Raw genomic sequence first — 22,826 nt, forward strand, 5'->3', positions numbered from 1 at the left:
TTGATGGAATGAACTTGGTCCAAAGAGTGAAAGGTGATCAAGTTACTTTCAGAGATGTTGCCACAACAATTCTGAGTATGGCTGTGAGGGAAGGCAGTCAGAGTAGCAGAATAGATGTTGTGTTCGACACATAGAAGGAGAACTCTATCAAGAATAGTGAAAGATCTCTATGGGGTGAAGAGACTGGTCACGAGTTGCAAGGTATCACAGGCACACAGATGGTGAGGCAGTGGAGGAGCTTCCTGACCAACGTCAGTAACAAAAATAGTCTTATTAGTTTCATAGTCCATGAATGGAGGAAGGCAGAGTACAGAGCAAAGCTACTGGAGAAGATTCTGTATGCAACTGTGAATGACAAATGTTACAGAATCACATCTCAAGACAGTGAGGAGGTGTCAGCTCTTCAGTGTCAACGAGAAGAAGCAGATGGCTGCCTACTTCTCCATGCTGCCCATGCCACAAGAGAGGGATACCAATCTGTAGTGATCTGCTCAGAAGACACAGATGTCTTTATCATGTCCTTAGCATTTTGTGACTAGATTGAGGCCCCATTGTTCCAGAAGTGTGGCACTAGAATCCTTACAAGGCTTGTAGACATCAGGAAGTTTGCTGCCACTGTTGGCATAGAGGTTTGTAGGGCTCTCAATGGATTGCACACATATACAGGATGAGACATTGTAAGTACTTTTGCAGGCAAAGGGAAAATACGTGCCCTAAAACTTCTGACCAGCAATAGGGAAACTCAGGACACATTCTTAAAGAGTTGGGTCAGGAATGGGACCTCTCCCCAGAACTGATGGACAAACTGGAGGCATTTACATGTCTCCTGTATTCCCCAAAAGCATCAACCACCAAGGTCAATGAGCTCAGGTATCACATTTTCTGTGCCAAAAAAGGTGAAATCGAAAGTCATCAACTCCCACCATGCAAGGACTGCTTAACAAAACATGCACAGCGAGCCAACTACCAGTCTGGTATATGGAGAAGATGTTTGGAGAAGGACCCACAAGTGCCAAGCCCTATTGGTAGAGGATGGAAGATGGAGAGTGAAGAGGAAGCTGAACAGTTGGTGGTGCACTGGATGGAAGGCCAGCCAGCACCCGATGCCATCCTGGATCTACTGGCCAGTAACTGTCCAAAAAAATGTTCACTCCCAAGATGTATGTGTGTTGCAAATGGCCTCAGGTGTACTGACATGTGTAGACTGGTAGACTGTGAGAACCAGGCATCCACCTCAGAGAATGTGGAAAGTTCAGATGAAGACGTGGAAGACTTGGAAAATTATTATGATTATTAATAAGTTATGAAAGTGTGAAAAACAAAGTATGGAAAGCAGTCTTTGATTAAATATATTCATCTTACAGGCAAATGGGGCCTAGGTTATGGCCGTGTGGAACTCCATGTTTGAATTATTGTACTGTAATTCTATATGCTATGGCAAAAGCTTAAGATTGTATTGATTTGATACAACAATATGGAAAATATCATGACATTGATAAAACTCCAGAAATCTCTCCAAATGAGGTTTTTTACCTTTTGGCGGGTGGGGGGGGGGCATTGGTAACATTTTCTGCTGTACTGATGTTAATATGGAATATATACAAAAAGTGATTACTTATTTGAATTCCTGAATAAATTCTCCACAAATCCATGTGATTATATGTGTCCTAGGGTTTTTACTGACTTTTCCAAAATAAACAACAGACAAATATTTTTCTAAAAATGAAATGATTCACTCTACTGAAATTGGGTACTGTACTATGAGTGCCACCAGTGACATAGTTTTCAATGTAGAATTTTATAACAACATTTGATGAAAAGTGCTTGAACTCAGCTATCATTGTGACAGATTTCAATGTTGAGGGATCACTGATGACAGAATACCACTAGGTTGAACATATATGTGGTTCTTTTATATTGGCCACTTTTCAGAAATGCTTATTTTAGGGTAGTGTTAGAAAATGCATGATAGCACACTACCACTGGTGCAATGCTATCACATATTTTCTAACTCTAGAGATGTATACCTTGCCAAAAATCACTATGCGCATTGTTCCCCTCAGATGGTGCCGGCCAACCCTTCTGGCTCACGGACTACCTTGCCTTTATTCATCTGGGTGTTGAGTATAAAACTCGGGAAGTCAATGTTGCAGCTGTACAGACCTTTGGTTAGGCCATATATGGCGTACTGTGTGCTGTTCTGATTGCAACACTACAGAAAGGATTAGAGTCTTTGAAGAGCGTGCAGAAGACTTTCTGCATGAAAATCTGCTGAGTGGTGCTGCAACAATGACCTCTCACTCACTCAATATCAGCAAGACAATGGAGCTGATTATTGAGTTCAGGAGGAGGAAACTAGAGGTTCATGAGCCAGTCCTCATTGGGGGATCAAAAGTGGAGATGGTCAGCAACATTAAATTCCTCAGTATTATCATTTCAGAGGATCTGTCCTAGGCCCAGAACATAAGTGCAATTACGAAGAAAGCACGGCAGTGCCTCTACTTCCTTAGAAGTTTGCAAAGATTCGGCATGACATCTAAAACTTTGACAGACCTCTATAGATGTGTGGTGGATAAAGCCCTCCCTACCACTGAACACATCTATACGGAGTGCTGTCACAAGAAAGCATCATCCATCATCAAGGACCCCCACCATGCTCTTCGCACCGCTGCCATCGGGAAGAAGGTACAGGAGCCTCAGGACCCACTCCACCAAATTCAGGAATGGTTATTAGCAGTCAACCATCAAGTTCTTAAACCAGAGGGGATGACTTCACTCGCCCATCACTGAACCATTCCCACAACCTATGGACTGGTTTCAAAGATTCTTCATCTCATGTTCTCAATACTTATTTATTTGATGTTATTTCTCTTTCTTTTATTTGTACAGTTTTTTGGCCTTGGCATATTGGTTGCTTGTCCTGCTGGGTGCGGTCTCTCATTGATTCTGTTATGGTTATTATCCTATAAATTTATTGAGTATGCCTGCAAGAAATTGATCTCAGGATTGCATATGGTGACATTTGTGTAATTTGCTTAATTGTATTGGTTCATGGCATAAAAAACGTTGGGAACTTTTCTTTAATGCTGTGGACCGATACCGGAAGCCCCTACTCTAGACTGAGAAAGCAGTCTCCAATCACTTTCCTTATAGCCGATACTCTCTAATTTAGACTCTCTTAAAAAAAGGCCTAGACATTGGATGCTGAAGGACAACCTGATAAAAGTTTATAAAATTATGAGGGGCATAGATGGAGTTAATGGTCAATATTCCAGGGTGGAAATGTCACATAGTAGAGAGCTTAGCTTTAAGCTGAGAGTGGGAAATTTTATTAGGCAAGATTTAGTTTTACACATGGTGGTAGATTCCTGCAGTGCTCTGCCAAAGGAGGTGATGGAATCAGTTATGTTAGCAATGTTTACAAGGCACTTGGACAGACACATGAACAAGTGAGGAGTGGAGTGTTGGAGTATTACAGACTTGTGGAGGCCAATGGTTTTAGTTTATTTTGGCATCATGATCAGTATAAATATTGTATGTGGAAGGGCTGTTCCTGTAGTGTACTGTTCGTGTTTTAATATCTCTCGATACATATCAGGCTTTCTTTATCTTATCTGCAGCTCATTAAGAATAGACTTGGTACATCCATATCAAAATGGGGCAAACGCATCAAAATGCAACTACTTCTCAAATTTATAATGCATGTTTTTACTGCGAGTACTGAATGATGCAAAATGCATTTTCAGATGGTCTGTAGACTGCTGGACTGCTTCAGGCAAAAGTTAATGCAGTGGCTGATTGAGCTCATGATGGGCAAATGATGTTTAATTTGAATAAGTGCAGTGTTATACTGAGAGCAAAGTAAATACTTAACATTCTCGTGTTTATCTTCAGGAAATAGCACAAAAAAAGAACTGAGAAAGCAATCCTTCAGCATTTTAGGAAAGATCTCTGAGTACACAAAGAATGTGGTAAATCAAAAGCTTCAACATAAATAACTTTGAGGTTCATTCATAGGGAAGCTGATTGTTTCATGCTTGTATAAGATCTTGGTCAGATTTAATTTGTAACATTGTTTTTGGTTGATCTTTTCACATGTGTATGATATTGAGGCTTAAAATGGTGCAAAGTTCAAACCAAGTTTTATTACAGAGTACATGTATGTCACCACATACAACCCTGAGATTCTTTTTCCTGTGGGTTATACTCAGCAAATCTATAACAGGATCAGTGAAAGATCAAGTAGAGCATAGAAGACAACAAACTGTGCAAATGTAAATAAACAGCAATAAATAACGAGAGCATGAAATAATATGATAGAATCCTTCAAGTGGATGGCCATTGAAGCAGGTTACCAAGGTCTTCTTGGGCACTGGTATGGTTGAAGCCTGCTTGAAGCAACTGGATACCACAAGAGGTTGAAGATATCCTTGAATACACCAGCCGGTTGGTCAATACAGGTCTTCAGTACTTGGGCAGGTAACCCATCTGGACAGGATGCTTTCCTTGGGTTCACCCTCTTGAAGGCAGCCGACATGCCGTCTTCAGATACTGAGAACAAAGGATCATAGGAGATCTGGGGGTGTGCAATGATTCCCCCATGATTAGGCAGTCAAAGCAAGCGTAGAAGGCATTGAGTTCATCTGGAAGGGAAGCTCTGCTGTTCCTCATGTTGCAGATTGAGGCACGACTGCACAGGCCTGTGGACATCAGCGAGTTAGACCACTGGGAAGAGTTTTAAAAGAAGACAGCTTTATAGAGTGGGCTTTGCAGTAGAGGGAGTCAGAGTAGGAGGGTTTTTGGCTCAATGGGGCTTTGGCGATAATGGGTTGAGGCGAGGTAAGTTACTTGTGAAGAATAGGAATAGGAGGTATGTCTGTGAGGCCGGAGTTCTGTACTGGGTATTAGATGTGGGATGTCCAGGAGACTCTCAACCTCCCAGATGGCCACATCTGTGCCAGGTGTGATGAGCTGCAGCTCCTTAGGGACTGGGTTAGTGAACTGGAAATGCAGCTCAATGACCTTTGTCTGGTCAGGAAGAGTGAAGAGGCTATAGGCAAGTGGTCTCACCAGGGCCTTGGGAGGCAGATAAGTGAGTAACAGTCAGGAGAAGGAAGGGCAATAGTCAGATACTAGAGAGTACCCCAATGACTGTCCCCTTAACAATAAGCACTCCTGTTTGAGTACTGTTGGGTGGGGGACCTACCTGGGGGAAGCAACAACTGCCTCTGGCTCAGAAGGGTAGGGAAAGGAAGAGGATGGCAGCAGTGATAGGGGACTCTATAGTTAGGGGGTCAGACAGGCGGTTTTGTGGATGAAGGAAAGAAACACAGATGGTAGTTTGCCTTCCAGGTGCCAGGGTCCAGAATGTTTTTGACTGTCCATGATATCCTGAAGTGGGAAGGTGAACAGCCAGAGGTCATGGTACATATTGGTACCAACAACATAGGTAGGAAGAGGGAGGATGTCCTGAATACAGACTACAGGGAGTTAGGAAGGAAGTTTAGAAGCAGGACCTCAAAGGTAGTAATCTCGGGATTACTGCCTGAGCCACGTGACGGTGAGTATAGGAATACAGTGAGGTGGATGATAACTGCATGGCTGAGGGATTGGAACAGGGGGCAGGGATTCAGATTTCTGGATCATTGGGACCTCTTTTGGGGCAGGTGTGACCAGTTCAAAAAGGACGGTTTGCATTTGAATCCGAGGGAGACCAATATAATGGCAAAGAGGTTTGCTAAGCCTATTAGGGAGAGTTTAAACTAGAATTGCTGGGGGGTGGGAACTGAACTGAAGAGACAGAGGAAGGGGCAGTTGGCTCACAGATAGAGAAAGATTGTAGGCAGTGTGAGAAGGAGGATAGGCAGGTGATAGAGAAGGGATGCGCTCAGACTGATGGTTTGGGATGCGTCTGTTTCAGCTCAAGGAGTATCATGAACAAAGCGGATGAGCTTAGAGCGTGGATCAGTACTTAGAGCTACAATGTTGTGCCATTACAGAGACTTGGATGGCTCAGGGGCTGGAGTGGCTAGTTATAGTGCCAGGCTCTAGATGTTTCAGAAAGGACGGGGGGGAGGCAAAAGAGGTGGGGGTGTGGCACTGTTGATCAGAGAAGGAGGAAGTCATGGAGGGATTGTCTATGGAGTCTCTGTGGGTGGAAGTTAGGAACAGGAAGGAGGAAGTCATGGAGGGATTGTCTATGGAGTCTCTGTGGGTGGAAGTTAGGAACAGGAAGGGGTCAATAACTCTACTGGGTGTTTTTAATAGAACACCCAATAGTAACAGGGATATTGAGAAGCAAATAGGGAGACAGATTCTGGAAAGGTGTAATAATAACGGGGTTGTCGTGGTGGTAGATTTTAAGTTCCCAAATATTGATTGGCATCTCCCTCAAGCAAGGGGTTTAAATGGGGTGGAGTTTGTTAGGTGTGTTCAGGAAGATTTCCTGACACAATATGTAGATAAGCTTACAAGAGGAGAGGCTGTACTTGATTTGGTATTGGGAAATGAACCTGGTCATGTGTCAAGTCTCTCAGTGGGAGAGCATTTTGGAGATAGTGATCACAATTCTATCTCCTTTACCATAGCATTGGAGAGGGATAGGAACAGACAAGTTAGGAAAGTGTTTAATTGGAGTAAGGGAAATATGAAGCTATCAGGCAGGAACTTGGAAGCATAAATGGGAACAGATGTTCTCAGGAAAATGTACGGCAGAAATGTGGCAAATGTTCAGGGGATATTTGCGTGGCGTTCAGCATAGGTGTGTTCCAATGAGACAGGGAATGGATGGTGGGGGACAGGAACCGTGGTGTACCATGAGAGAATAGGACCAATCAAGTGTGACAGTGGAAACGTGTGTATGGAACTGGAGGAGGTAGCAGAGGTATTTAATGAATACTTTGCTTCAGTATTCACTATGGAGAAGGAACATGGCGATTGTAGGGATGACTTACAGTGGACTGAAAAGCTTGAGCATATAGACATTAAGAAACAGGATGTGCTGGAGCTTTTGGAAAGCATCAAGTTGGATAAGACACCGGGACCGGACGAGCTATACCCCAGGCTACTGTGGGAAGTGAGGGAGGAGATTGCTGGGCCTCTGGCAGTGACCTTCACATCACCGATGGGGACAGGAGAGGTTCCGGAGGATTGGAGGGTTGCGGATGTTGTTCCCTTATTCAAGAAAGGGAGTAGATATAGCCCAGGAAATTATAGACCAGTGAGTCTTACTTCAGTGGTTGGTAAGTTGATGGAGAAGATCCTGAGGGGCAGGATTTATGAACATTTGGAGAGACATAATGTGGTTAGGAATAGTCAGCATGGCTTTGTCAAAGTCAGGTCGTGCCTTATGAGCCTGATTGAATTTTTTTGAGGATGTGACTAAACACATTGATGCAGGTAGAGCAGTAGATGTATATGGATTTCAACAAGTCATTCGATAAGGTACCCTATGCAAGGCTTATTGAGAAAGTAAAGAGGCGTGGGATCCAAGGGGACCTTGCTTTGTGGAGCCAGAACTGGCTTGCTTACCAAAGGCAAAGGGTGATTGTAGACAGGTCATATTCTGCATGGAGGTTGGTGACCAGTGGTGTGCCTCAGGAATCTGTTCTGGGACTCCTTCTCTTCATGATTTTTATAAATGACCAGGATGAGGAAGTGGAAAGATGAGTTAGTAAATTTGCTTATGACACAGAGGTTGGGGTTGTTGTGGATAGTGTGGAGGGCTGTCAGAGGTTACAGCAGGATATCGATAGGATGCAAAACTGGGCTGAGAAGTGGCAGATGGAGTTCAACTCATATAAGTGTGAGGTGGTTCATTTTGGTACATCAAATATGATGACAGAATATAGTATTAATGGTAAGATTCTTGGCAGTGTGGAGGATCAGAGGGATCTTGGGTTCTGAGTCCATTGGACACTCAAAGCTGCTGCACAGATTGACTGTGTGGTTAAGAAAGTATACGGTGTATTGGCCTTCATCAACTGTGGGATTGAGTTCAAGAGCTGAGAGGTAATGTTACAGCTATATAGGACCATGGTCAGACCCCACATGGGGTACTCAGTTCTGGTCACCTCACTACAGGAAGGATGTGGAAACTATAGAAAGGGTGCAGAGGAGATTTACAGGGATGTTGCCTAGATTGAGGAGCATGCCTTATCAGAAGAGGTTGAGTGAACTTGGCCTTTTCTCCTTGGAGCGACGGAGGATGAGAGGTGACCTGATAGAGGTGTATAAGATGATGAGAGACATTGACCGTGTGGATAGTCAGAGGCTTTTTCCCAGGGCTGAAAGGGCAAGCACGAGAGGGCACAGTTTTAAGGTGCTAGAAAGTAGGTACAGAGGAGATGTCAGGGGTAAGATTTTTACGCAGACAGTGCGTGGAATGGGCTACCGGTGACAGTTGTGGAGACGGATACAATAGGGTCTGTTAAGAAACTATTGGATAGGTGCATGGAGCTTAGAAAAAGAGGGCTATGGGTAACCCGAGGTAATTTCTAAAGTAAGGACTTGTTTGGCACAGCATTGTGGGCTGAAGGGCCTGTATTGTGCAGTAGGTTTTCTTTGTTTCTCTGCTTGATTTAACTTCATATGAGGTTATGGCATTCAAACCCTGACACAGCTGTCAAGCATCCCTTGTTGATTCCAGTTTAGTCCAGAATCTCCACTTTGCCCATGAGAAGGCTTTCCAGAGATCCTGTAGCATTCTTGATCTCCAGAGTTCAATGCCTCTGATCTGGCCCACATTAAATTTCAGATTCGTGGTTCATCAGAGCTTCTGGTTGGGGAAGAGTCTGAATGATTTTGTGGGGACACACACACCTCCAGCTGCTTTAATAAAGTCTGTTACAACTCAGGTGTAGTCATTAAGATCCTCAGATTGTTTGAATACAACCCTGTCCACTGACTCAGAGCAACCCTGTAATCATTCCTCTGTCTCCTGCAACCAGCTCTTAGCTAACCTGATCTCTGGAGCCTTGCTCTTTAGGCTCTAGATTCAGTAGTAGGAGGACAGCCAGGTGGTCCGATTTGCCAAAATGCGGTCCAGGCAAGGAGCGATAGCATAGAGAACCATTACAGTGTAACAGCCATATTTATACAGCACAGAGAAAGGAAGTTGAACTGACTCAAGGAATAAAATAGCCTTCTCAAGATAACCTAAAAAAAAGTCAGGACTTAAAGTATTTAATTCTACTCCTCTGCAAAGTATTAAGTATGGGCAGGTTCAGGAATGGTGGACCGGACTGAAGTTTGAAAGATGAAGAAAATAGATTGACTCTGCTGATACCATGTTAAAATTGTCTACATTCAGAAAGGTAATTATATTGACTGAAACCATCCGGGGATTTAGCAGCAAAGCACTGGACTATACCAGAACTTGTAAAATAGAATCAGGATATGCAAGCAATCGTAAGCTCTGCCTACAGACCTATTTTCTCAGTATTGCTACCAGAGAAAGGTGCCAAGCATTTTCAATGCATTTAGCTATTCCTCACACGTATTCAAAAGCTCTTCAACATAAAATAATCAATTGCAATTTAAAAAGTGGACATCTTTTTAAAAAAAGTCTGTTAACAACTCAAATAATTTTAGATAATTATAATCAATACCACAAATACAAATAATTAAATAATGTCCTTGCTGTTCTAATATTTCTATGGAAGAGAATGAGGTCATAGTACAGGATACAAAAATAGATTTTCTAGGATAAATGCTGGAGAATTCCTTCATGCTGCTGCTGTGCCACAAGACCATGCAGAATCCAGTGGCAGAGCGCAATTGGGAGCTTGCTGGTAATTGGGGATTTCTGAATTCTTGAATATCCTAATCTTGGCCATGTTAATGGTAAGGAATACATTTTTCATATTTTCTTCCCAACCCCACATTTGAAAATGAGGAGGGTACGTCTATCTTCCTTTCCCCCCTTCAAGAAGTTTCATAAACTTTCTTCTTTTTCTCTTTGACTGAACATAATTTTGGTACCTTTGTGTCAATTCCGTTTGCTTGATGTGTTTCTGTAAAACCCCTTGGGATATTTTTTTCTTTATTGAAGCCATGATAGAATTGAGGTAGTTCTTAACTCTATTGTCTGTTATCTCATTGGTGCAGTGGTAGCTGATCAAATGTGCATACCTAAACAGCAACACATCAGTGTACAATCTCTCCTGACTGAGACATTTTGCCTCTGCAGCTCCTCTAAAGGTCTGTTCTTCATAAGGAGTGCAAATTTCTGCATGGAATGCCTTCTCCTGTGTCTTGAATTTCAGTCAGATGTGTAAGTTTATCCAGCTTTTTAAAAAAATGGAATTAGCTGAGGGTTGGCATTTAAAGAATGTCTCCCAGGTGGCAATCAGATAGCTGATTTTGTAGAGACACCTTGCTAAAATGGAAGAACAAGTTGTAAAATTGTACTAGTAATTGCTGTTAGTGGAGGTACCAACATACAAAAGATGCAGAATTTGTAGCCTCTCTACCACAAACCAGATACTCCCTTTGTTTTTCTTCCTTGGACACCAAATATTATCCTCCAATAAAAGCTTGTCAAATTAACACTATGTACTGTAGTAAAAGGTCGAGGTATGGTTTCCTTTTTATTTATTTGTTTTTCAGTAACTGAGGTAGCATTTATTGGCTGGATTTGATTGCCCTTGCAAAGATGGTGCTGAGCTGCTTCACGATAAGTAGTTATTCTGTTGAAGGTTGTTGTTGGAACAAGAATTCTAGTGTTTCATCTGGCAACAAAGAAGGACCAGGAAATTTTGCAACTTGGAAGCCCAATCTGTTGGTGACAGGGTCCCCATATACATTTCTTTCTCTTGGGTGGTTGAGGTTGTGGGGTTGACGGGTTGCTGTGGGAGTAGACTTGGTAAATAACTGCAGATTCCATAATTCCTTATGGTGCCGAGATGCCAAGTTTATGATGTCTTATAGAATAATCCATCCCCACTATTTTTATTTATAAAACTATCTCTCCGCATTCCCTTCAACTTCCCCCAGGTTCTACCATTCAGCTACATACTTAAGGCTTTTGTACAGTCGCCAGTTCACAATTCTTTGAGGCTAGAATTGAACCTAAGTCACTGGAGATGTGAAGCTCAGCTGTACCACCTGTGCAACATGAATATTTAGGGAGTGGGATTGAGTGCAAATGTACATGGTTTTTTTTCCTTCTGGATGGAGGCAAACTGCTTGAGAGTTGATTGAGTTTCACTCATCCAGGTAAGTGACACAAGTTACTGCAAGATACCCAGTTGCTCTTGCAGGCTCAATAATTTGTATGGCTGATCCAGTTGTTTATGATCAATGGAGGCTCCCAAGATGTTGAGAAAGGGGAAGTTGGTGATGGTAATCCCATAGAATGACAAAGGGTGGGTAGCTGGATGCATCAGCTGCATGTAGATTGCTGAAGATATTAGCTAACTTTATCCCTCATGTTGGTTCACTCATTGCCTATCACAAATGCAGTCTTGTAGTTCTATCCTACTGGACTTAATGGCAAGTGGCCAAGTGGTTAAGGCATTGGACTAGCGACCTGAAGGTTGTGAGTTCGAGCCCCAGCGGAAGCAACGTGTTGTGTCCTTGAGCAAGGCACTTAATCACACATTGCTCTGTGATGACACTGGTGCCAAGCTGTATGGGTCCTAATGCCCTTCCCTTGGACAACATTGGTGTCGTGGAGAGGGGAGACTTGCAGCATGGGCAACTGCTGGTCTTCCATACAACCTTGCCCAGGCCTGTGCTCTGGGGAGTGAAGACTTTCCAGGTGCAGATCCATGGTCTCGCAAGACTAACGGATGCCTTAAATTATCACCAACCTTGGTGGTAGGCATAGCAGCTCCCCATATAGAGAACAATTTACTTTGCTACTTGAAATGAATTTTCAAGTCTTTTGTAATCTGGAGGAACATTTGTTTATCAGGTGAGGGAGGCTAGTGGGTGATAATCAGGAGAATGTTTCCTTGTTCATGTTTACCTTGTGGAATCTGAGATCACTATTGAGGACACCCAAGGCTGTTCCCACCCATAGGTACACCAATGTACCACTGCCAATGGGACAACAATTGTGGTGGAGGAGTTTAACATGTCTAAGAGTTGTGATTTTGTGAATATGTCTATATCAGTCTTTTGTTTAGCTCGGGTGTGGTACAACATATCAAATTTAGACCTTGTGTCACAGATGCTTCTGAAGGAGCACTTTGCTATGGCCTAATTTAGTGTCTGGGTCAATCTTGGTGAATTAGTTCATTAGCTTTATTAGCTTTCTGCTTTAACTGGTTATAGTACAACTGAGGAACTTGTGGACTATTTCACTTAGCATTGAGTCAACCATTTCACTGTAGGTATGGAGTTACATATATACTCAATCAGGTTAGAATGACAGATTTTCTGTACTTAAATAACTAGATTGTTATTAAGAATATCTGAGAATTTTGAGGCTATCATTACTATCTCTAGATTTTAAAGTAAATGTATATGGAATTTAAATTCTATATAGTGGGAATTAAACTTGTCTCTGGATTGTTGATCTTGGTCCAATAGCCAAACTGTCGCTGTGTGCAAATATAGTGCATGACTAGTAACTTCTGCTCTTTTGTTACAGCTGTCCATCACTCCCAATGTTAATTGTTTATATTTTCATTGCCAATGTAAAGGACTATTCTGACACATGTTTCTTCAAGTTTACACTTTCTGTTATCTTTTAGCTTTCCCCTAAATAACAATGGTTTTGCAGGAAAAATTGGGGTAAGACGCAATCCACCAAAGATGATGTTTTTCACTTTAAATAACAAGGACATCTACCTTTTTGTGAACCATGATAATAAAGATAAAGGAGGAGGAAGATATTCTTGTAAAATAATTGAGGCTTCTGAGTGCCTGCTAGACTTCTTTTCCATTCCTCATCTTCCAAAATCTCTTTCAAAAAACACTCACTTCATCAGTTCCTTATTTGCAACAATGCTGCTATGTTTACTTTGAAGATTTGTAAGGGAGCAAGCTGCATCGTGCTAGAAAATGTGCAATATATGCAGTCATTGCAGGCCAAAAACAAAATTCAAGCTGGTTTATTGCTATTTGGCAAGTATGCATCATTAAAACAGTCTTACTGGCTGTATCATGGAGCCCGATTCATTACAAGCTAATATAAGTTCAAGCTTGCTTTTGCAGCTTAAAATGGTCTACACTCCTTAATTGTGGTAGAAGCCATTGCAAGGGTCATTTCAGAAGAGATGTACTCTAAACCTCAGACACATCTTTCATCTTCCAAGACTGCTAGTAATTCAGTCCTAATAGTTACGTCATCAAACAAATTATGCAACATATCCCTCTTTCTCTTGCGGGAGGTAATGCCACAGAAATCAGTGCCACCAGCTATCATATTACAGAAAACGAACAGGGCTGCAGCATCTCAGCCTACTGGACCAGCCACGTTTAGAGCAGCAGCAAAAGTGTTGGATGCCTGCATCAGAGATATTAAACATTGAAAATAACAATATTCTTGTGCCTAATTACTTGCATCCCACTGCTGTCTTTTGGTGTAAGCAAATCACCATCACATTGATATGCTTGTGCTTTCATCCTTCCAGATATTCAGGAATTTTAATCTGGCAAGGAGATGAATCAAACACCAACATATCAAAGATGAAGATGTACAGTGCTTGCTCCAACACCTTCGGCCACCAGCTCAAATACTTCAGTTTCCCTTCTGTTAGAAGTTAGTTTGGAGGCAGAGTGTTCATATCATCAGAGCAATGTAGTCAGCTGCTGGATCAGGCCAGTCTAATTGATTGTTTCTGGCACTGCATTTAATTGTTCTAATGACCTGTCTACTCATAATTCTGGTATTTGAGAGCATCACATGCGCTAGTCACTTTCTTATTATGGTGACCGTGACATCATCTGTTTTAAATGTTTACCAGCTCAATCACCTCCAAACAGTAGATGAATCCACAGCTACAGTCCTCCGGCAAGAAATACTATTTCTTCAAGCTTTTCAACCTCATAGAGGGATCCTTGAAGAAAAGTCATGGGGTTCTCAAACAGAAGTTATTACATCCATGTGATTTTGCCTTCACCAGATTCGGGGTGTTTGTGCTAGCAGTGCTAAAATTCAGCTTTTATGATATGGAGAAGATTTTAAGTGTATGTTATAGGCAGGTGTGACACATGCTTTAGTTAATATGTCGCACCTCCCTGTATCAGCCTGGGCAGCAAAACCTGCTGCTGTTGCTTTTTAAAGGGGTAATGAAACACACTGAAGGAAGAAAAATAAACTCTCCATTAAACTGGCAAAGTGAGTTGTGAAGAGAATAGAAGGATAGTGTATGGGAATAGAGATGGCTTAGCACTTGGGCAAGAAAGTGGCAAGAAGTAATGTGGAGAATATGAGAGATTCTCAGAAAAATAGAGAAAGTTGTCAGTATTAAGAGACTAGTAAGTATACAGAAGGATTCAACTGTTAGTTCAGGTGAAAGTAATAACAATGACTGAAAATGTTATAATTCATTGAACATAGAATGGTACAGCTCAGGAACAGGCCTTTTGGCCCACAATGTAGCATTGACCCAAATAAATCAGTAAACAAATAACCAACTAAACTAATCCCTTATGTTTACACAATGTCCATATCTCTCATTCTTGTGCCTGTCTTAAAGTCTCTTAAAAGTCCCTAATACTTTTAGTCTGCCTCTACTACCAGCTCAGGCAACAAATTCCAGGCACCCTCCACTCTCTGTGGGGAGGGGGGAAATTGCCCCTAACATTACTTTAAGATTATCCCCCCCACCCACTTTAAATGCATGCACTCTGGTATTGTACATTTCAACCCTGGGAAAAGATGCTGTATGTCTACTCTGTCTATACCTCTCACGATCTCAGATCTCTCCTCAGTCTCCAGCACTCCAGAGAAAACAACCAAAGTTTGTCCAATCTCTCATTATAGCACATGCCCTCTAATCAAGGCAACATCCTGCTAAACCTCCTATACACCCTCTCTAAAGCCTCAACATCCTTCCTATAACTGGGCAACCAGAACTGCATGCAATAGTTGTGATGGGCCTAACTAGAGTTTTATAAAGCTGCAGCATAACTTCCTATCTTTTAAACTCAATGCCTTAAATAATAAAGGAAAACATATCATATGCCTTCTTAACCACCTATCAACTTGTGTAGCCACTTTCAGGGGGCTATGACTTGGATCCCAAGATCCCTCTGCTCATCAACATTGTTAAAGGTCTTACACTTAACAGAATACTGTCTATTTACATTTTACCCCCAAGGTGCAGCACTTCACATTTGGCAGGGTTAAATGCCATCTGCCACTTCTCCATCCACATCTGCCACTTATCTATGTCACATTGTATTCTTTGTCAGTTATCTACACTTACCACTACACCACCAATCTTCGTATCATTTGCAAATTACTAACCCAATCATCTATACTTTCATCCAGGTTATTTAGATACATCACAAACAGCAGAGGTGCCAGTACAGATCCCTGTGGAACACCACTAATCAGACATCTGGCTAGAATAAGTCTCTTTGACCACTATCCTCTATCTTCTATCAGCAAGCCAGTTCTGAACCCAAACAGGCAATTCACCTTTGATCCCATGCATCTTAATCTTCTGGATGAGCCTCCCATGAGAGACCTTGTTAAACACCTTACTAAAATCCATGTAGACAACATCCACAGCTCTAATTTCAACAATCACCCTTGTCACCTCATCAAAAAAAACTCAGAGAAGTACGACTTGCCTTGGAGAAAGTCCTGCTGGCTCTCCCTAATTAGGCCATGGTTTTCCAAATCCTCATAAATCGTGTCCCGGAGAATTCTGTCCAGTAATTTCCCTACCAGTCTATAGTTTCCAGGATTATGCCTGGTTCCCTTCTTGAACAGTAGAACAACCTCGCCTGTGGCTAGAGAGGATACAGACATATTTGTTAATGCCCCAGTAATTTCTCCCCTTGCCTCTCAATAAACTGAGGTATGTCTCATCAGCCCCTGGAGTTGTATCCACCATAATACTCTTTAAGAGACCCAATACTGCCTCCTCCTTTACCTTGAAATGCCCTAGCATATTAATATGCTTGGCAGTGATCTCTATATCCTGCACATCCTTCTCCTTGGTATGTATTGATGTGAATTATTCAGTATGGACCTCAACAACATCATTTGCATCCAAGCAAATGCCCCCTGTCCCCTTTATCCTTGTGAGGTCCCACCCTCTCCCTAGTTATCCTCTTGCTCTTGATGTTCGAGGGGTGATTGATAAGTTCATGGCCTAAGGTAGAAGGAGTCAATTTTAGAAAACCTAGCACATTTATTTTTCGACATAGTCCCCTCCTACATGTACACACTTAGCCCAGTGGTCGTGGAGCATACGGATCCCTTCTTTGTAGAAGTGGTCCACAGCAGGGGTGATTGATAAGTTTGTGGCCTAAGGTAGAAGGAGATGAGGTATACAGTTCTTGTTACATGCATGTGCAGTTCACTCGTTCAACTCTTTGAGTGAAAATGCAGGAAGTCTGAAGTTAATAACATCTCCTTCTACCTTAGGCCACGAACTTATCAATCACCCCTGCTGTGAACCACTTCTGGAAGTCCAAGACGCCGACTTCTACAAAGAAGGGATCCATATGCTCCACAGCCACTGGACTAAATGTGTAAACGTAGGAAAAATAAATGTGCCTAGGTTTTCTAAAATTGACTCCTTCTACCTTGGGCCACAAACTTATCAATCACCCCTCATACGTATAGAATCCTACATGTCAAGGACTTTTCATGGCCCCTCTTGGCTTTCCTAATTCCTTTCTTGAGTTCTTTTCTGGCTTCATTATAATCCTCCAGGGCTCTGTTTGATTCTAACTTCCTAAGCTTTACATACTTTTCCTTTTCCCTTTTTGATAAAATTGATCACCCTCCTCCACATCCAAGGTTCTCTTACCTTGCTACCCTTGTCCTTCCTTCTGACTGGAACATACCTGTCCTGTACTTTGTGCAGTTGGTTTAAAATGCCCTCCACATGTTGGATGTGGACTTGCCCATCCATTTGTTCCCAATTAACACTCCCTAGTTCCTGCATAATGCTCTTGTACTTGCTCTCCTACAAGGTCCATTGTTATCCCTATTGGACCTCCTTGGTAAAATATCCTTGAGGGCAGGTTGGCTAGAGTGAGTCGGATGGATTTAAACTAATTTGGTAGGGGAATGGGAACTGAAGTGATAGTGTTAAAGATGAGGTAGTTGGTTTACAAACAGAGGTAATGTATATGTGATTCCTAGCAAGGAGAGACTGATGATAGGGCAAAATTGCAGTCAACAGGATGAGTTGCAATGTAAAAGGCAAAAGGAGGAAAAAATTGAAAAGGGTGAATACAGGACTAAAGGTGTTATATACAAAAACATGCAGTACAGTATATGGAATAAGGTCGATGAATTTGTAGCACAGTTACAGATTGGCAAATACGATGTTGTAAGCATCACTGAATCATGGCTGAAGGGAGATTATAGCTACGAGTTTAATGTCTAAGCATATACATTGTATCAAAAGGATAGGCAGGAAGGCAGAGAGAGTGGTGTGACTCTGTTGGCATCAGTCTTCACTGTGGAAGACACTAGAAGTATGGTGGAATTTCCAAGTGTCGGGGTCATGAAGTGTGTGAAGTTGCCATTACAAGAGAGAAGATTCCTGGGAAACTGAAAGGTCTGAAGGTAGATAAGTCACCTGAACTAGATGTTGTACACCTCAGGGTTCTGAAAGAGGTGGCTGAAGAGATTGTGGAGGCATTACTAATGATCTTTCAAGAATTACAAGATTTTGGGATGGTTCCAGAAGACTGGAACATTGCAAATATTATTCCACTCTGCAAGAAGGGAGAGAGGCAGAAAAAAGGAAATTATAGGCCAGTTAGCTTGACCTCATTGGTTGCGAAGATGTTGGTGTTGGTTGTTAAGGATGTGGTTTCAGGATACTTGAAGGCACATAGTCAGCATGGTTTCCTCAAGGGAAAGTCTTGCCTGGCAAATCTGTTGGAATTCTATGAAGAAATAACAAGCAGGATAGACAAAGGAGAATTGGTTGATGTTGTGTACTTGGATTTTTAGAAGGCCTTTGACAAGGTGTCACACATGAGGCTGCTTAACAAGCTATGAGCCTGTGGTATTACAGGAAAGATTCTAGCGTGGTTAAAACGGTGTCTGATTGGCAGGAGACAAAGAGTGGAAATAAAGGGAGCCTTTTCTGGTTGGCAGCTGGTGACTAATGGTGTTCCACAGAGGTCTGTGTTGGGACCGATTCTTTTTACGTTATATGTCAGTAACTTTTTTGGTGGAATTGATGGTTTTGTTGCAAAGTTTGCTGACAATATGAAGATAGGTGGAGAGGCAGGTAGTTTTGAAGAAATAGAAATGCTGCAGAAAGACTGAGACAGATTAGGAAAATGGGCAAAGAAGTGGCAGATGGAATACAGTGTCGGGAAGTATACGGTCATGCACTTTGGTAGAAGAACTGAAAGGGTTGACTGTTTTCTAAATGGAGAAAAAATACAAAAATCTGAGGCACAAAGGGACTTGGGAGTCCTTGTGCAGGATTCCTTAAAAGTTAATTTGCAGGTTGAGTCTGTGGTGAGGAAGGCAAATGCAATGTTAGCCTTCATTTCAAGAGGACTAGAATATAAAAGCAAGGATATAATGTTGAAACTTTATAAAACACTGCTGAAGTCTCACTTGGAGTATTGTGAGCAGTTTTAGGTGCCTTATCTTAGAAAGGATTTGCTGAAACTGGAGAGGGTTCAAAGGAGGTTCACAAAAATGATTCCAGGATGGGTGACCTAATTGAAACCTATTGAATAGTGAAAGGCCTTGAAAGAGTGGGTGTAGAAAGGATGTTTACTGTGGTGGGAATGTCTAAGACCAGTGAAAGCAGCCTCAGAATAGAGTGGCGTCCTTTTAGAACTAAAGAGAGGAGGAATTTCTTTAGCCAGGGAGTGGTGAATCTGTGGAATTCTTTGCCACAGGCAGCTGTGGAAACTGAGTCTTTATGTATAGTTAAGGTAGAGGTTTAGAGATTCTCGATTGGTTACTGCATGAAGGGGTGGGGGTGGAAGTAGGAGACTGGGAGATTGGAGCTGAGAGGAAAAATGGATCAGCCATGATGAAATGGCAGAGCAGACTCAATGGGTCAAATGACCGAATTCTGCTCCGATATCTTATGGTCTTATCTATAGCTATGAAGTTGCAGTCACTGTTCCCTAACTGCTCCCCCACTGGAAGATTAGTCACCTGGCCAAGCTCATTACCCAATTCCAGATCCAGTACAGCCCCTCCTCTTATTGGACTAACTAAATAGTGAAACGTGTCCTCATGTTTTTCACAATCATCAAAGGGAAAGAAATAGAACATTTCACATACTTCACATATTTAACAAACAAATAAAATAAAAACACATCAGAAAAAAAACCGTAGAAGCACTTAACAACACACAGCTATTTCAAAATGACTGTGCACCTTGACGTCCAAGAAACTCCAATAAAGGTTTCCACACATTTTCAAATTCTCCTCCCCTTCCGCTGGTTATGTAAGTCAGTCTCTCCAATACAGTCAGTGTAAGATGCCATCTCCTTCACCCATACATGTATCAAAGGTATATCCATTTTTCTCCAGGATAAAGCTATCATTCTCCTGGCCTGTAGGAGTCCAAAGTCAATTAAAGTTGACTGTTTTGAACTAACAGTAAAGTCCTTTGGATATATACCTAGTACACACATTTTGCTTGGTGAGGCACCTTTACTCCAACAATCTCAGATATAGTCTGAACAACTGTTTTCCAGTATTTTTTTAAATTTTGGACAGTCCCATACACAGTGAAACAGAGTACTCTTTTCTTCTAAACATTTAACACAAGTGTCCGGGATGTCAGGGGTCCAACGGTTCAGTTTGACCTGGGTGATATAAGTTCTCATTAACCATTTGTATTGTAATAGCTTCAGTCTCATATTAATTGATTGTTTTTGGGCTTTTAAGCATGCCATTTCCCACCCAGTTTCTTGTATGTCCTCTTGAACATCTGGTCTCCATGCCTCCAGCCAGTCAATGGTGGACTCCTTATCATATGACATCAAAGCTGTATGGAATAAAGAAATCTGACTCCTCCCTTTAGGTTTAGAAGTATGAGATTTTCAAGATGTGATAGTGGTGGTTCAGATATTAAATGCTTATATTTTGATAGTATGGAATGTTTCAGTTGCAAATACTTAAAAAAGTATCTTTTAGGAATATGGTCTATCTGACACAATTGATCAAATGTAATAAGATTACCATTCAATAGACAATAGGTGCAGAAGTAGGCCATTTGGCCCTTCAAATCAGCACCGCCATTCACTGTGATCATGGCTGATCATCCACAATCAGTATCCAGTTCCTGCCTTATCCCCATAACCTTTGATTCCACTATCTTTAAGAGCTCTATCCATCTCTTTCTTGAAAGCATCCAGAGACTTGGCCTCCACAGCCTCCTGGGGCAGAGCATTCCATGTATCCACCACTCTCTGGGTGAAAAAGTTTTTCCTCAACTCCGTTCTAAATGGCCTACCCCTTATTCTTACACTATGGCCTCTGGTTCTGGACTCACCCAGCAGCGGGAACATGCTTCCTGCCTCCAGCGTGTCCAATCCCTTAATAATCTTATATGTTTCAATAAGATCCCCTCTCAGCCTTCTAAATTCTGGAGTATACAAGCCCAGTTGCTCCAATCTTTCAACATATGACAGTCCCACCATCCCGGGAATTAACCTTGTGAACCTACGCTGCACTCCCTCAATAGCCAGAATGTCCTTCCTCAAATTTGGAGACCAAAACTGCACACAGTACTCCAGGTGTTGTCTCACTAGGACCCTATACAGCTGCAGAAGGACCTCTTTGCTGTTATACTCAATTCCCCTTGTTATGAAGGCCAGCATGCCATTAGCCTTCTTCACTGCCTGCTGTACTTGCATGCTTGGTTTCAGTGACATTCATATAAAGGTCCTCAATTTTCTGCACACCTTTGTCTGCCCAGATTCTGAAACCACCATCTGCTCTTTCTGCCCTGAAGTATGTATTGCCCCATACAGGGGAGAAGCCAGAGATGGGAGGAGTATCTTTAATATGCTGATGTGCTTTATACCAGATGTCAGTAGTAGTTTTGAGGAAAGAGTTCTCGGTTGTTCTTTTCAGATTTCTTGGGTCTGCAGAGTATAGATAGAGCTTTAATGGGAGGTTTGGTACTGATGCCTGTTCAATATTCACCCAGGTCGGAAGGGCCTCCATTGATAAATAAAACATTGCAGAACATAACTGAACAGACCAATAATATCATTTCAGGTTTGGGAGCCGTAGCCCTCCCCTTTCATAAGGCAGGTATAGCAGCCCAAGTCTCAGTCTACATTTTTTATTATTCCAAATGAATTTACTCAAAATACTATTTTGATATATATCAAAAAATGATTTTGGTAGTGGGAGGGGAAGTGATTGAAAAAGGTATAGAAATTTTGGTAATATATTCATTTTGATCATGTTTATACAGCCAATCATTGATATGGGCATTGTTATCCATCGATCCAATGTCTCCTTCACTCGCCCACTACTGGGTCATAGTTTGTTGGGACGATCGTTTTAATTTCAGGGGCAATTTTGACACCAAGGTAGGTAAATCCTTCCTTTGCTTTTATAAATGGGGTTTTTATGACTGGTTTCAGTCTTTCCTCTTTGTTCAAAAATAGTATTGATGATTTTGAGTTGTTAATGTTATAACCAGAGAACTGCCCAAATAATTCAATCTGTTGCATTAAGTTTAGAATACTGACGGATAAATTTGTTTAAAAAAAAATCACATGGTCAGCATATAAGGTTATTCTATGTTCCTGTTCTCCTAGCTGGATGCCCGACGGGCCTGTCTGAGTTCTTATTGCCATAGCCAGGGGTTCTATGGCCGGTATAAACAACATCGGTGACAAAGGACATCCCTGGTGAGTAGATTGCTCCAAGGTGACTGGTTTAGAAACTTACTATTTGTTAAGACACTGGCTATTGGATTTGTATATAAAATCTGAATCCAGTTCAGGAAGTTCTTTCCAAATCCAAATCTAGGCCATACATTAAATAAATATGGCCATTCTATTCTATCGAAGGCCTGCCAAGCATCCAGTGATAATACTGCTGTATCCTTAGCATCAAATTTTTCATGAATTATGTTAAGAACTCTTCTAATATTATGGACTATCTAGGATGCACCTAACAAATTCTGCCCCATCTAAACCATTTGCACTAAGGTCCCAGTTTACATGAGGGAAGCTGAAGTCCCCCATGACAACAAGCCAATTGTTCTTTCACCTTTTCTTAATCTGCATATCTGTTCCTTAATAACTCTGTGGCTCTTGGGAGGATGGAGCGGGTGGTTCTGTAATAAAATCCCATTACAGTGTTTGCACTTTTCTATATCTGAGTTCTACCCAAAGAGACTCAAGTTATGATAGCCTTATATTTTTTGGGAGGGGGTAAATGTAGTTGAAGCTAGCTGAAGTTGTACAAGAAATTGAAATGAAAAAGCTGCAGATCCTGAAAATCTAAAATAAAAACAACAAAATGCTGACCATGCTTGGTTAAGCAACATCAGTGGAAGGAGAAACAAAGTTCACATTTTAGGTTGAAACCATTTTTGAATACTGCGTTGCAGTTTTGGTACCAAGGAGTTAGGTACACCATGTATTCATAGAACATAGAAATATACAGCACAGTACAGGCCCTTCGGCCCACAATGTTGTGCCGACCACTCTAGAAACTGCCTAGAATT

General features: G+C 41.7%; 1 long non-coding RNA gene across 1 annotated transcript in view; it reads left to right on the forward strand.

The window, feature by feature from the left end:
- LOC134350532 (uncharacterized) overlaps window positions 1-22,826 on the forward strand; it is a 58,824-nt gene that overhangs the window by 24,109 nt on the left and 11,889 nt on the right. Inside the window, exons 3-4 of the long non-coding RNA XR_010018933.1 lie at window positions 21,561-21,678; window positions 21,910-22,002. This is a non-coding gene — a long non-coding RNA (uncharacterized LOC134350532). The remainder of the gene's footprint in view (window positions 1-21,560; window positions 21,679-21,909; window positions 22,003-22,826) is intronic.

The sequence above is a fragment of the Mobula hypostoma genome, chromosome 8 (assembly GCF_963921235.1).
Source record: "Mobula hypostoma chromosome 8, sMobHyp1.1, whole genome shotgun sequence".
Classification (NCBI taxonomy): domain Eukaryota; kingdom Metazoa; phylum Chordata; class Chondrichthyes; order Myliobatiformes; family Myliobatidae; genus Mobula; species Mobula hypostoma.